Here is a 13891-nt window from a genome sequence, read left to right on the forward strand (position 1 = left end):
AAACAATTAGCAAATTTGAAATGTTTTCTGGAAATGCTGTCCCTACAGAACGCTGAAAAAGGTATGTAAGATAATAAGGGGTTATGATAATCATTAGGAATTAATGACCTGTGTTGCTGAATTCTGCAGGTGAATAATTAAAGTCTTGGAAACTATGTGACCCAGATATCCATGATGCAAGAAAGAGTTTGTTTGCTGCTTATTGCAGCCTGCTAATGTCTTTTTCTGGACGAATGCCGATGGCTTCAATTAAGTAGTAGTATGAAGGTAAAAGGGACTCCTGACCATTAGGTGCAGTTGTGGCCAACTCTGGAGTTATGGCGCTCATGTCGCTTTATTGGCCGAGGGAGCCAGATCAATAGGTACCACTCCAGCGGGAAAGTAAACAGCATTTCCGTGTGCTGCTCTGGTTCGCCAGAAGCGGCTTAGTCATACTGGCCACATGACCCGGAAGCTGTAAGCCGGCTCACTCGGCCAATAAAGCAAGATGAACGCCGCAACCGCAGTCGGCCACGGCTGGACCTAATGGTCAGGGGTCCCTTTACCTTTAACTGGTTTGCACTTTTCAAAACAGTAAACGTGCTGAAACGCAGCCGTCCTTCAAAATCCGCCCGTCGCTGAATATTCGGTGCAGTTTTTCAGTCCAAAAAGACAGTGTGCATTCGAAGGCACATATTGGTGAAGATAACCCAGGAAAATCTGTTGCATTGGGGGGGAAATTCCTTTGCAAAAATGAGTGTGCATTTGGCAATATTGCATGCGAGGGTGTGTCAATTTTAGGAGAAATTTGCACCCATATGACAGTGAGTTTTCAGGATGAGGTCTCTACACACACATCCCTGCAAACGGATGTGGAAATGTGGAGAATTTCCTAGGGGAGCCCCCAGCTTGCCAGCACCGCGTCCTCTCACAGCAGGCTCCCTGCGGCATCTTGAATTCCATCTCTGTGCCCCGGGCAGCGACGGCAGCAGTCAGGTGGTGGCGGCTGTGTGGGTGGCCGTGTGGGTAACTGAAAGCGGCAGCTGTAGCAGCAGCAGGAGAAGGAGGAGGAGGAGACAGCAGCAGCCACAACTCGAGCTGAACTTCTTGAGAGTGCACTGGCTGAAGCAGGCACGACAGGGGGAAAAGGAAGGAGGGCGCAACTTGGAGAGCAGGTATGGGGGGGAAATGGGGAGCAGTGGAGAGGCAGAATATTCTCCCCTTGGAACTTTTGTAGGCTCTCTAAGCTTGCATTGAATGTGTGTGTGTGTGTCAGAGGAGGGAAATAGGGTGTATACAGTCCTCGTCTTGCTCGTAGAATCATAGAATCATATAATTGTAAAGTTGGAAGGGACCCCGAGGGTCATCTAGTCCAACCCGCTTCAATGCAGGAATCTTTTGCCCAATGTGGGGCTCGACCACAACCCTGCGCTTAAGAGTCTCGTGCTCTACCGACCAAGCTATCAATCACAGAGTAGACCTGTGGATGTGGATGTTGTTGTTGTTGTTTAGTCGTGTCCGCCTCTGCATGACCCCATGGACCAGAGCAAGCCAGGCACTCCTGTCTTCCACTGCCTCCCGCAGTTTGGTCAAACTCATGCTGGTAGCTTCAAGAACACCATCCAACCATCTCGTCCTCTGCCGTCCCCTTCTCCTTGCGCCCTCCATCTTTCCCAACATCAGGGTCTTTTCCAGGGAGTCTTCTCTTCTCATGAGGTGGCCAAAGTATTGGAGCCTCAGCTTCAGGATCTGTCCTTCCAGTGAGCACTCAGGGCTGATTTCCTTCAGAATGGATACGTTTGATCTTCCTGCAGTCCATGGGACTCTCAAGAGTCTCCTCCAGCACCAGAATTCAAAAGCATCCATTCTTTGGCAATCAGGCTTCTTTATGATCCAGCTCTCCCTTCCGTGGATGTTATTAGACGTGACTAAGATAGGTTCATTCATCTTACTGGGTCTACTTGGAGTATAACTTGGTTGGCTGTAACCCACACTTCCTCCCCGCCATCCCCTTGACAGCATTTTGTCACTTTTGAACGTCCATTTCTGCTGTCTCTTTTCACAGCGACGAAAAGCAAGGGGTTGTTTCAGGTCCACACCAGGAAAGGTGTCCCCCCCCCTTTCAGGTTACAAACCTTAGTGAAAGGCTGGGCTGAGTGGGGTGGTGATCCCCCTTTATCAACTGGCAAGCCTATTCTGTGCCTGCCCTCGGCTGCCAGGCCTCGCAAGGCCAGATCTCAAATGGCAAAGGCTTTCCTCTTTCTGTAAATGGTTTTCTTGCCTAGGGCCGAAGCAGCAACTTGCCAGCGCTGCACAGTTATTTGAGGCTCAGGAGTGAGCTGGGGTTGCCAACTTTTAGGCCGGTCCCTGTGCCCTTTCAACAGCAGTTTGACGGGCAGGTGGCTAATTTCGGCTCTGTGCCATGGGAAGAAAGCGCCAACAGCAGAACTCTGTGAAGAGGAACAGGAGCAGATCACATGGCGAGAAGTTGGAAATGTTGTGTTGGATGTGCAATCTCAGGGCCTTAAGTTGACACCAGGCCATAGGGAAATCGGTCGATTTCAGATCTGTTTCTCATTTCCCCAGTCTCAAATTCAGCTCTCCACATCTCCACACCAGTTTGCCAGTTGTTTTTATATATATATAATTTTTTATTAGTAGTTTCCACATAACAGTATATCATAACATATCATATTCATTATTTCCCCCCTTCCCCCCCTTCCCCATCCAACCCCTCCTTCCCCTCACAAGACTTCCCTCAGCTCCTCTCTCTGATTTCTCAACACACGTCACTCTCTGCATATTATAAAATTATTTCAGTCCTTATATTATCTATCTACCATGTTGCCAAACACTAAATTTGTGTATGTTGATTCAAAACCTGCCAAGGACTCCAATTCATTTCGTTGTCTTTTTAAGTACTTTGTAAAAAGTTCCCATTCTTCTTTAAAGTCGCAGTTGTTGTTTTTTTACCCCCATGAGAATTCATCAGCATTTAAGTGTGGATTTCTCCTAACATGCCCATTTTCCCTATGCGATTTTTGCCTAATTTATGGATTTCGGGCAAAGGGGTTTCCTTAACGTAATGCACTTTGCATGTAGTTTTCACAGATATATGCATTCCACACTTCCCCCCCAATATTTGCACCTTTGCACACATCACTTGACTGAAGAACTGCGTTGCAAAATCCGGCGGTGTTTAGGTTTACGCATTGTTTCCAACAGTGCAAATTAAACCGGCTGACCTTTAACTACAAACTGAATCATGTTTCTCCCCTATCTCTAGTTACAACTCTGTAGATGGTCCTTCTGTATTCAGTGTGTAAGTTGGGGAATCTGGACACGGAAGTCAGGATGGTGTCATTTGTTGTGTCTGTGTTAGAACGCTGCTTGTGTAACTCGTGGGAAGTTGCCGTTGTGTAAATGCCAGAGGGAAACGCAGCAATGGCAGTCAATTAGGAAGTGAGCTGCTGTTGTGGGAAGTTTTTAATGTGTGACATTTTAATGTATTTTTAATCTTTGATGGAAGCAGCCCAGAGTGTCTGGGGAAACCCAGCCAGATGGGCGGGGTACAAATAATAAATTGTTGTTGTTGTTTAGTCATTTAGTCATGTTCGACTCTTCGTGACCCCATGGACCAGAGCATGCCAGGCACTCCTGTCTTCCACTGCCTCCTGCAGTTTGGTCAAACTCATGCTGGTAACTTCGAGAACACTGTCCAACCATCCTGTCCTCTGTTGTCCCCTTCTCCTTGTGCCCTCCATCTTTCCCAACATCAGGGTCTTTTCCAGGGAGTCTTCTCTTCTCATGAGGTGGCCTAAGTATTGGAGCCTCAGCTTCACGATCTGTCCTTCCAGTGAGCACTCAGGGCTGATTTCCTTCAGAATGGAGAGGTTTATTATTATTATTATTATTATTATTATTATTATTATTAGTCAGCTGAGCCATGGACTGCTCAGTCTGCTCTCCAGTGTGGGAGGGCTGCTTCAAGGTTATCTCTCTTTAAACCAGACCTTGAACGGACTATCTTTTGACAGCCCTTCAAGATAAAAAACTAGCCTTTGCAAAGTAGCAGACCAGGTCACCATCTCAAAAGGACGTCTAGAGAAACAACTGGTGGCAAAAAGAACAACAACAACTTGTTGACTTTTTGCTCTTATTGGTGGGATGCCCTCCCTCGAAGAGATCCATTTTGCACCTTGCTCGATGCTGCCTGCTAAGCAATTTTTTCTTTGAAAAAGCATCTGCAAGTACGGGCCAATTTAGGACTTCTGAACTCATGGTGTGTTCCTGGTATGGGTGGGGAATAAATTTGATTTGGTTCACATGTAAAGGTGAACCTGCCTAATTCAATATACCATTTGAAGCAAAGCACAACCTCCTTTGAAATCCACACTTTTCTGAATTTTGTAATTCGGTTCTTCAGCCAAGCATTGTGTGAACAATTGTATATACAGGGCGATTCATAATGAAGTGTACAGTTTCCATTTACAGTGTGTTGAAACTGTATACTTCATTATGAATACCCTGAATTAGGATAAAGTGTGCGTATAGATGCATATGTTAATGAAAAAAAGAGCATTATATATGGGAAAATTGATTTGCAGAAATGTGTGTGTTGGGCGAAATTGCATGCAAACTATATGCATTAGGGGAAATCCTCATGAAAATGCTGGTAAATTTTCATGCTGACTTCTTTTCACTGCAAACTGATCTGGAAATGTGGCATTACTGATGTTTTGAACGAGAAGCAGAGAGAAAGCAAAAGTGACAGATTTGTCTGCCCATGTTTCTGGGACTGCTGCTTTTATTGTTTCACCGTGTTGATTTATGCTTGTTGTTGTTGTTTTATCAATTTTCATATTGATCTATGACCCCCTTGAACATTCGGTTTCGAGTGGAAAGACAGCTCTGTAAACATTTCCAGTAAACAAACTGAAAAATGTCTAGGCGAGGTTTCGTATGTATGAGTTGTTTGGGGAGGAAATAGAAAATAAGGCAAAGGTAAAGGGACCCCTGACCATTAGGTCCAGTCGTGACCGACTCTGGGGTTGCGGCGCTCATCTTGCTTTATTGGCCAAGGGAGCCGGCGTACAGCTTCCGGGTCATGTGGCCAGCATGACTAAGCCGCTTCTGGCGAACCAGAGCAGCGCACGGAAACGCCGTTTACCTTCACGCCGGAGTGGTACCTGTTTATCTACTTGCACTTTGCCGTGCTTTCGAACTGCTAGGTTGGTAAGAGCAGGAACTGAGCAACGGGAGCTCACCCCGTCACAGGGATTCAAACCGCCGACCTTCTGATCAGCAAGTCCTAGGCTCTGTGGTTTAACCCACAGCACCACCCGCGTCCAAGAAAATAGGACCCTGCCTTATACTGAGTCAGGCAGTTGGTGTCCTTGTAGCTCAGTGGCTTTCAAGAGTTTTGGAGAGAAGCTGTTCCTAGCCCTAACTGGAGCTGCTGGGGACTGAACCTGTGACATTATCCATGTGAAAATGATGCTCTGTGGCTCTTCCCTCATTCTCCAACGTTCTGATTCTGGTGGCCTAATTCTGAGGGGCGCCAGTGTTGGCACAGGAGCACTGCTTCCTTTAAGACCCACGAGATGGGCTGGCTCCCAGCACCTCGAATTAAGTGTGACAGTTAGGTGGCAGAAAGTTGAGAGAGTGTCAGTGTGTGGTTGGAGCAGGAAACTTGCAGGCGGAGAGTCAGCCGTTCCAGGAAACGGAGCTCTTTGAATGAGAAACCTACAGACACACACACAAAAAAAAACCCTGAATGTTTAATGCCTTTGTTCACCCCACAGTGCTTTGTTTTTTCCTGGGTGTACTCAGCTGTATGCAGTACCGGGCAGGGACACCAACTGGTGCGGGCTGAGGGGTCTTCAGCCCCCAAAAAAAATTCAGGGAGGGGGCTGGGCTCCCCCAAAACCCTGTGGCCTGCTCCACCGCCTTCTCCCCACCATGTTGCGCAGTGAGGAGAAAGCCAAGTGCGGAGACCAGTTCCATGCTCCCCATTACCCATCCGGCATGCCAGCACAGGCGTTGCGCACTAGGTGGAGGGTGGGACAGATTGAGGTTGAATCCTGACAAGACAGAAGTACTGTTTTGGGGGGACAGGAGGCGGGTGGGTGTGGAGGACTCCCTGGTCCTGAATGGGGTAACTGTGCCCCTGAAGGACCAGGTGCGCAGCCTGGGAGTCATTTTGGACTCACAGCTGTCCATGGTGGCGCAGGTCAATTCTGTGTCCAGGGCAGCTGTTTCTTAATTCTAGACGGTATCGGGACATTGTGTGGCAAGGTCCCAAACCCTCCTGCGAAGTGAAATAAAGAGACACAAAACAGTATTTTAGGTTAATGGGCGAAAAATGCCACAACTTCATTGGTTACAGAATGTGAGTGGTATTGGCTTAGGCATTGGAAACCACACAACTATATCTGACTCCTGCCCATCTGCAGGAGTCTTGGAAGGGTTAATCACCAGTAGGGGGAGCCTTGCTGATGCACATCAACTAGGAACTCCCCCAGGGTCACCGCTAGGGGTCGTGCCATGGTCCTAGCCCCCCGTCTGGGGCTTCGGACAGAGACCACGCCCCCCGGAGTCCTTTAACACAGCGGTTCTCAACCTGTGGGTCCCCAGATGTTCTTGGACTACAACTCCCATCATCCCTGAGCTCTGGCCTTGCTAGCCGGGGATTCTGGGAGTTGTAGTTCAACAACATCTGGGGACCCACAGGTTGAGAAAGGCTGCTTTAACGGAATACCGAGCAGGGAGAAAACAGGGGCAAGTTCTCGGCCACGGGAAGTTTAAATAGCCCTTCGCCACGCCCCTGGACTATCCGGATTGGACGGCCTAGGGATGATGTGGCCTAGGACCATCCAATGGCGCAAGGGCTATCCCGCCCCATGCGTGCGGGGAAGGCTTGCTCCTAGCCCGCAACATCATCTCCCCAGGAACGGGAAATGGCTTTACAGTGGTACCTCGGGTTAAGAACTTAATTCGTTCTGGAGGTTCGTTCTTAACCTGAAACTGTTCTTAACCTGAGGTACCACTTTGGCTAATGGGGCCTCCCGTCACCAGAGCATAATTTCTGTTCTCATCCTGAAGCAAAGTTCTTAACCTGTGGTACTATTTCTGGGTTAGCGGAATCTGTAACCCGAGGTACCACTATAAATGCAAAATGTTTGCATTGGAGCTCTAAGTGTCGTCTATGTTCATTCCACACACTCACGGAATCAATCCTTCAGTGTGGTGGCTCCTCCCCTTTGGAACTCCCTGCCCATTGATGAAATTAATACAGTGGAACCTCTGGTTACGTACTTAATTCATTCCAGAGGCCCGTTCGTAACCTGAAACTGTTCTTAACCTGAAGCACCACTTTAGCTAATGGGGCCTCCCGCTGTCGCCGCCATGCGATTTCTGTTCTCATCCTGAAGCAAAGTTCTTAACCCGAGGTACTATTTCTGGGTTAGCGGAGTCTATAACCTGAAGCGTATGTAACCCGAGGTACCACTGTAATAATAATAATAATTTTATTATTTATATCCCGCCATCTGACTGGGTTGCCCCAGCCACTCTGGGCAGCTTCCAACAAAATATTAAAACACAAAATAGGCAACTGCCTTTGCGGTATTGTGTTTGGAATCTGCCAGAAACTTTTTTGTTCAGGCGGGTCTACCCAGCCATGTAATTATAAGCCGCCACAACCATAATAAGATAACCCACCCACCTCTGCTGCAACCCCAGATACAGTGGTACTTCGGGTTTAGTACTTAATTCGTTCCGGAGGTCCATTCTTAACCTGAAACTGTTCTTAACCTGAAGACCACTTTAGCTAATGGGACCTCCTGCTGCCATTCCGCCGCCGGAGCATGATTTTTGTTCTCATCCTGAAGCAAAGTTCTTAACCTGAGGTAATATTTCTGGGTTAACGGAGTCTGTAGCCTGAAGCATATTTAACCTGAAGCGCATGTAACCTGAAGCGTATGTAACCCAAGGTACCACTGTATTATGACTGGGAGACCTGATTGGACTCTCATTCATTCTTCCCTGCATCTGTTTATTTTAATATTGAATTTCAGTTGGATGGGCTTTATTGGTTTAGTATTTGATTGTTGCTTAATTTTTTTGCGTTCCCTCATACAGTATGCTGCTTGGAGAAATGTTTTTATTAGGCAGCTAATAAAGGGATTGAATAAATGAATCATTTTGGAATGAAGGCAAATTAACCGGGCTCCAATTGTTGCCGCCCTGCCCCCGCACACCAAATGCGCACCTACTAATATTTCTCTCTGTGCAGATAGTTCAGAGACACCACAAGCCTCCAGGACTCTCTCTTCATGGGGGAAATAACCCTGTAAAAGGCTTGCATGAAACTTCAGGAAAATGAAGCCTGATGTCAGGAACCGGAGTCAGGCATGATCAGTGATAAAATACAGACGTACTTCAGCTCCCAAACGCCTTGGGAGTCAAACGTTCTGGCTCCCAAACGATCGAAAACCGGAAATGAGTGTTCCAGTTTTCGAACATCCTTTTGGAAGCCAAACATCCGACATGGCTTCTGATGGAAGCTCCTGCAGCCAATCAGAAGCCACGTTTTGGTTTCCGAACGTTTCGGAAGTCGAACGGACTTCCGTAACGGATCCCATTCGACTCCCGAGGTACGACTGTACCCAGTGTAGGTGAAGTTAACTCTTTATTTGAAGAAACCGAAACAGCACAGGCCTAGTGATGACAGCAACTCTTCCCATTAGGTCTTCCCCAATGAGGCAATTGTGGGGACTGAATCACAGCTGTCAACCTTCCTTTTTTTTGCGGGAAATTCCCTTATTCCAGCGCCGTTTCCCGCTGCTTCCTGCTGCTATCCCAGATTGTTAGATATCCCATAGACTGTCCCCGGGACAGGTGAGGCTGCTGATTCCTTATTTTCGAGGCTGCTGATTTGCAAATCTGAAAGTTGACAGCTATGGGCTAAATGTCCCCACCGCTCCCTAAGATTCCTCCTCTCCCTGGGTCATTCCCAAACAATTAGAATTCAAATAAAATCTGTGGCACTCTGGGGCTGACTGCTTGGCCCGATGCCATCTTGACCAGAAGCCAAATGTTGAAGTTTTTTTTTAGGATTTTACCCCAGGAAATAAACTGCCACAACGCTGGATTAAACCGACAGGCAGGCCGGATACTCCCAAACAATCTCAGGCTCCTGCATCTATTTTTTCATTGCTCTTCTCTCTTCACTCCTCTACGTTTTCTGGGAGACTAGTGGTGAGGCAAATTGGTTACAGCAGGAGGGAGAGACTCCCTGGCTCAGGGGTCAGCAAGGGGTCAGTTCCCTCTGTGGGTCAGATTGTGCACGCGCATGAGTGTGTGTGGCCGCAATTTCCAGCATCTGCGCCTGTGCAAACACGCTTTTCTGCATCTGAGCATGCTCAGACGCTCCAGCACCATGGAAGCGAGTCTCCACACTGTGCTGCTCTGGTTTAGCGCAGTGTATGGGGACTTGCTGAGCGGGTGGCTCAGTTCGGGGGTGGCTCGGGGGCCAGTTAAACAACCTCTGTGGGCCGCTTATGGCCCATGGGCCTTAGGTTGCCTACCCCTGCCCTGGCTTCTTCAGCAACCTGTCTCATCCCTGTCTTCTGGCCCCCTTCCTCTCCTGCCACTGATTCTGGACTGCTCTCTGCCACAGCCTCTTCCTGCTCACTAAACCCCGTTGCCTCTTCAGCTTCCAGCAACTCCTCCTCCCCATCTGCCCCCTCTTCTCCTTCTGACCACGCATCATTGTCCCACCACAAATCCCCTGGCTCTGAGCCTTCTTCCCCTGGGGGTTCCCTTGGGGTTCCCCAACTGGTACCTCTCACCATTCCTCTGCATCCAGCCAGTCCATGACATCTGATCGTTTAGTCACTGGCTCTCCGGTAGACTCTAAGCAAGGAGTGCAGAATACAAAAGAGGTAATGTTAGATGCCAAGTGTGCCATTAGATACCTTTGGTCCTCTCTGCGTGGCTGGTGTGGGTGTTTAATTAAAGGATGGACAGCTCGTTTTCCAGACCAGTTTCACCCAGAGGTGGAAAGCGCTGGCAGAAGTTGCACAATTTTAAGGCAGAGAAATGTCGCGGCTTGAGTCTATCTACAAACGTGCAGCATCTTAACTCGTCTTTTCCACAACTCCCCTAATATGAGGACTTTCTGCACTTAATCGAGCCATTGGAGAAATTCATTTGGTTCGCCTTTCCATTGCAAACCTTCAAAATTCACTCTTCTCAATTGAAACATAGCTCTCTTTCTGAAGCCGCACTTTCTCTGAATTTTGCAATGCAGTTATCCAGCCAAAGAATGGATGCAAAAAAAAAGTTCTTATTCGTGAAAAGTATGTTCAAAAAGGCAGTTGGTATTGGTGAAAATAACGATGCGCAGAAATGCATTGGGTTCCAGGAAAATTGCTTGCAATATAAGTGAATTCTAGGCAAAATTGCATAAGAAAATGTGTACATTGGAAAGAGCACGTTCTCAAATGCGCATGAGTTTTCACGCAGATTTTTTATGAACAAATTTGTAGTCTCATGCAGCACTGAGATGAGCTTGCCTACTAAGGAGTTATTGTTGTTTAGTCATTTAGTCGTGTCTGACTCTTCATGACCCCATGGACCAGAGCAGGCCAGGCACTCCTGTCTTCCGCTGCTTCCTGCAGTTTGGTCAAACTCATGCTGGTAGCTTCGAGAACACTGCCCAACCATCTCGTCCTCTGTCGCCTTCTCCTTGTGCTCTCCATCTTTCCCAACATCAGGGTCTTTTCCAGGGAGTCTTCTCTTCTCATGAGGTGGCCAAAGTCTTGGAGCCTCAGCTTCAGGATCTGTCCTTCCAGTGAGCACTCAGGGCGGATTTCCTTCAGAATGGAGAAGTTTGATCTTCTTGCAGTCCGTGGGACTCTCAAGAGTCTCCTCCCAGTAGCCCAGTGGGTCAGTGGATCAGGATCCCTGCATTGCTGGAAGTTGGGGCTAGATCACCCTCACAGTCCCTTCCAATTCTACAATTCTGTGATTCTAAGTGGCCTTAGGATTGCAGCCTTGTTTTTTTTTGACGGCTTGCTTGCATGATAGACAGGTCAGCCGGCAGGCAATTGCAGGCAGGCAATTTCCCAGGCTGCCCCCATCACTGTGTCATTCTGGAACATTCTGGAAGAAAATGGCACCCCCTCCACACACACACACACACACACAGTTGGTCACCTTTTGCTCTTGTCCCAAAGCATGCAGTGCCCCAGGCATTCTGGGAAAATAAAATAAGATCAGTTGCTTTCACTAGAGAAAGGTGAGCTTGCTGTGAATGAATTACAAACCGCTATGAGCAGGAGAATGGAACCGGCACCATTTATCATGCCATTCATTCCTCAAGGCATTTTTTTCATGCTGAATTAAACCTGAATGGGCCCCCGTTTGGTTCAGTTGTTCATTCACTGCAAAATAAACGCAACATCCCTGCAGCACAGTGCAGCTGCACTACTATAACTTGGTAAAAAGACTTGCGCAGTACAATCCTATGCTGGTCTACTCAGCCATAAGCCCCATTAAGTTCAATGGGACTTGCTCCCAGGTAAGGATTGCAGCCTAACGAAGATATATGTAAGAGCTTAATTTGGAGTCATGTTCAGTGCAAAGAAAGGAGGTCTTTACAGTTGTCACTGCTGCAGTTTTGTTCCAGTGGAAAAAAAACCTGATAACATCTCAAGCTAAAAGATCTTCTACTCTTTTGTATGTAGATGGTGTGCATTTATAGGTTGGGGGTGGGGAGGTTTTCCTCTTTAGCTCTGTCAATTCTGCCAAAACTCTATGCAAAAAAACTGACAAGGTTAAACTCGTAACAACCTGATCATTCTTTATTGCAATTCATTTGCACTGGAGCAAACTAAGCTGGCTGAATTCGAGTCCCACTGAAATCAACGGGCCAAGTTAAACATGGCTGAAGCCTCATTGATTTCAGTGGGGCTGGACTAAATGAGCCTGGATGCAACCCACCACTCTTTAATTATGTGTCTATGGTGTCTCTTCTGTATTCATACCCTTTGGTGTCAAGGGTGATTCATTTCATGGGGACCAGATTCCATTTTCTCTTTACATGGTCTTTTTTTCCTTGCCCTCTGCTGGGATCAAGTGGACTTGGTGGTCTCAGAGCCTTTCATTCTCACGTAGATATGGGCAGGAAGTACTGCAAAATGATTACCCCACCCCGCTCACTCGGTGGTTAGGTTTTTCGGCAACAGGAACTTCACCTGTGACAATTTTGTGCTCCCTTGCAGACATAAGCAAGGCAGGGAATTCACAAAGTAAGCGCCACCCTATGTTAAATGTGGGGGAACTGCTGGGATCGGAGGCACCAGCTTGCCAGGGTGATTGGGAGAGCCAACGTTGCGCGTGGACCTCACACATGGGACGTCAGGACACTGGGAGGAGATGCAGGCAGAGTCAAACACAGCAGCCATACAGGAGGAGGACGGAAGGAGCTGGCCACTGGAGTTGGGCTGCGGTCAGCTCCACGTTTCTCCTTCGCAATTTGTGGACATTGGGGGACCCGACCTCTACCTGGCCCCTACCCCAAAGATATATGGTGGCCCTGAAATGGCTCGTAATCTGGTGAACCGGGTTGCTTCCCCGCTCCTCCACATGCAGCTGCTGGGTGATCTTGGGCTAGTCACACTTCTCTGAAGTCTCTCAGCCTCACTCACCTCACAGAGTGTTTGTTGTGGGGGAAGAAGGGAAAGGAGAATGTTAGCCTCTTTGAGACTCCTTCGGGTAGTGATAAAGCGGGATATCAAATCCAAACTCTTCTTCTTCTTCTTGTGAGGACTCAATGAGGAGGGGGGAACCATGTATGCCACCTTGAAGAAAAAGGTGGGATAGAAACACAATAATTAAAATAATAAATTGAGTTGGCCTTTGGCATGATGCTGCCAATGTTCTTCCGGGTCTGACTCCATTGTCTCCCTACTGCTGCTGCTGCTGACACCCCATCAAGGATTGTGAATGTCACCACCCTCCATGACATGGTGGCGTGGAGGTTAGAGTGCCAAACTAGGACCTGGAAGACCAGAGTTCGAATCCCAGCACCGCCACGAAGTTCACTGGGTGATCTTCGGCCAGTCACAAGGCTTTCTCGGTGGACATTCTGGGATCAAATCAGAAACCGTGACGGCTTCTGTAAATCCAGGACTGTCCCTGGAAAATAGGGATACTTGGAGGGTCTGTGTTTGTTTTCCCTTCCGGTGAGGGTCACCCATCCAAGGTCCCATTCGCTGGCTGGCTTCATTTCCATCCAGTATACAGTGGTACCTTGGTTCTCAAACTTAATCTGTTCCAGAAGTCCATTCCAAAACCAAAGTGTTCCAAAACCAAGGCACACTTTCCCATGGAAAGCAATGCAAAACGGATTAATCCGTTCCAGACTTTTAAAAACAACCCCTAAAACAGCAATTTAACATGAATTTTACTATCTAACGAGACTATTGAGCCATGAAATGAAAGCAAGAAACAATGTACTGCCGTCACACATTCAATCAATCAGTAGCTGAACTGGGTTCCACACAGTCACAAGAAACAACAACAAAAGAGCCGCAAAATCAAAAATGCAAAATAAACAGCAAAACGAGACAGACTTCAGCATAACACTCAACAGGGAGCACATTCAGCTTCCGAAAAAGTTTGCAAACTAGAACACTTGCTTCTGGGTTTGCAGTGTCTGGGTTCCAAGTTGTTTGAGTACCAAGGTGTTTGAAAACCAAGGTAAAAGGTAAAGGTAAAGGGACCCATGACCGTTAAGTCCAGTCGCAGACGACTCTGGGGTTGCGGCGCTCATCTCGCTTTACTGGCTGAGGGAGTCGGCGTTTGTTTGCAGACAGCTTCCAGGTCATGTGGCCAGCATGAC

At 47.7% G+C, this 13891-nt stretch overlaps 1 protein-coding gene across 1 annotated transcript in view; it reads left to right on the forward strand.

Moving 5' to 3' along the window:
- The first annotated feature begins 985 nt into the window (after nt 1-985).
- Nucleotides 986-13891, forward strand: part of PRKCQ (protein kinase C theta) — a 53882-nt gene continuing 40976 nt past the window's right edge. Inside the window, exon 1 of the mRNA XM_028746909.2 lies at nt 986-1154. The gene's annotated coding sequence lies outside the window, so the exon portion shown is untranslated. The remainder of the gene's footprint in view (nt 1155-13891) is intronic.

This window comes from Podarcis muralis, chromosome 10 (genome assembly GCF_964188315.1).
Source record: "Podarcis muralis chromosome 10, rPodMur119.hap1.1, whole genome shotgun sequence".
NCBI lineage: Eukaryota > Metazoa > Chordata > Lepidosauria > Squamata > Lacertidae > Podarcis > Podarcis muralis.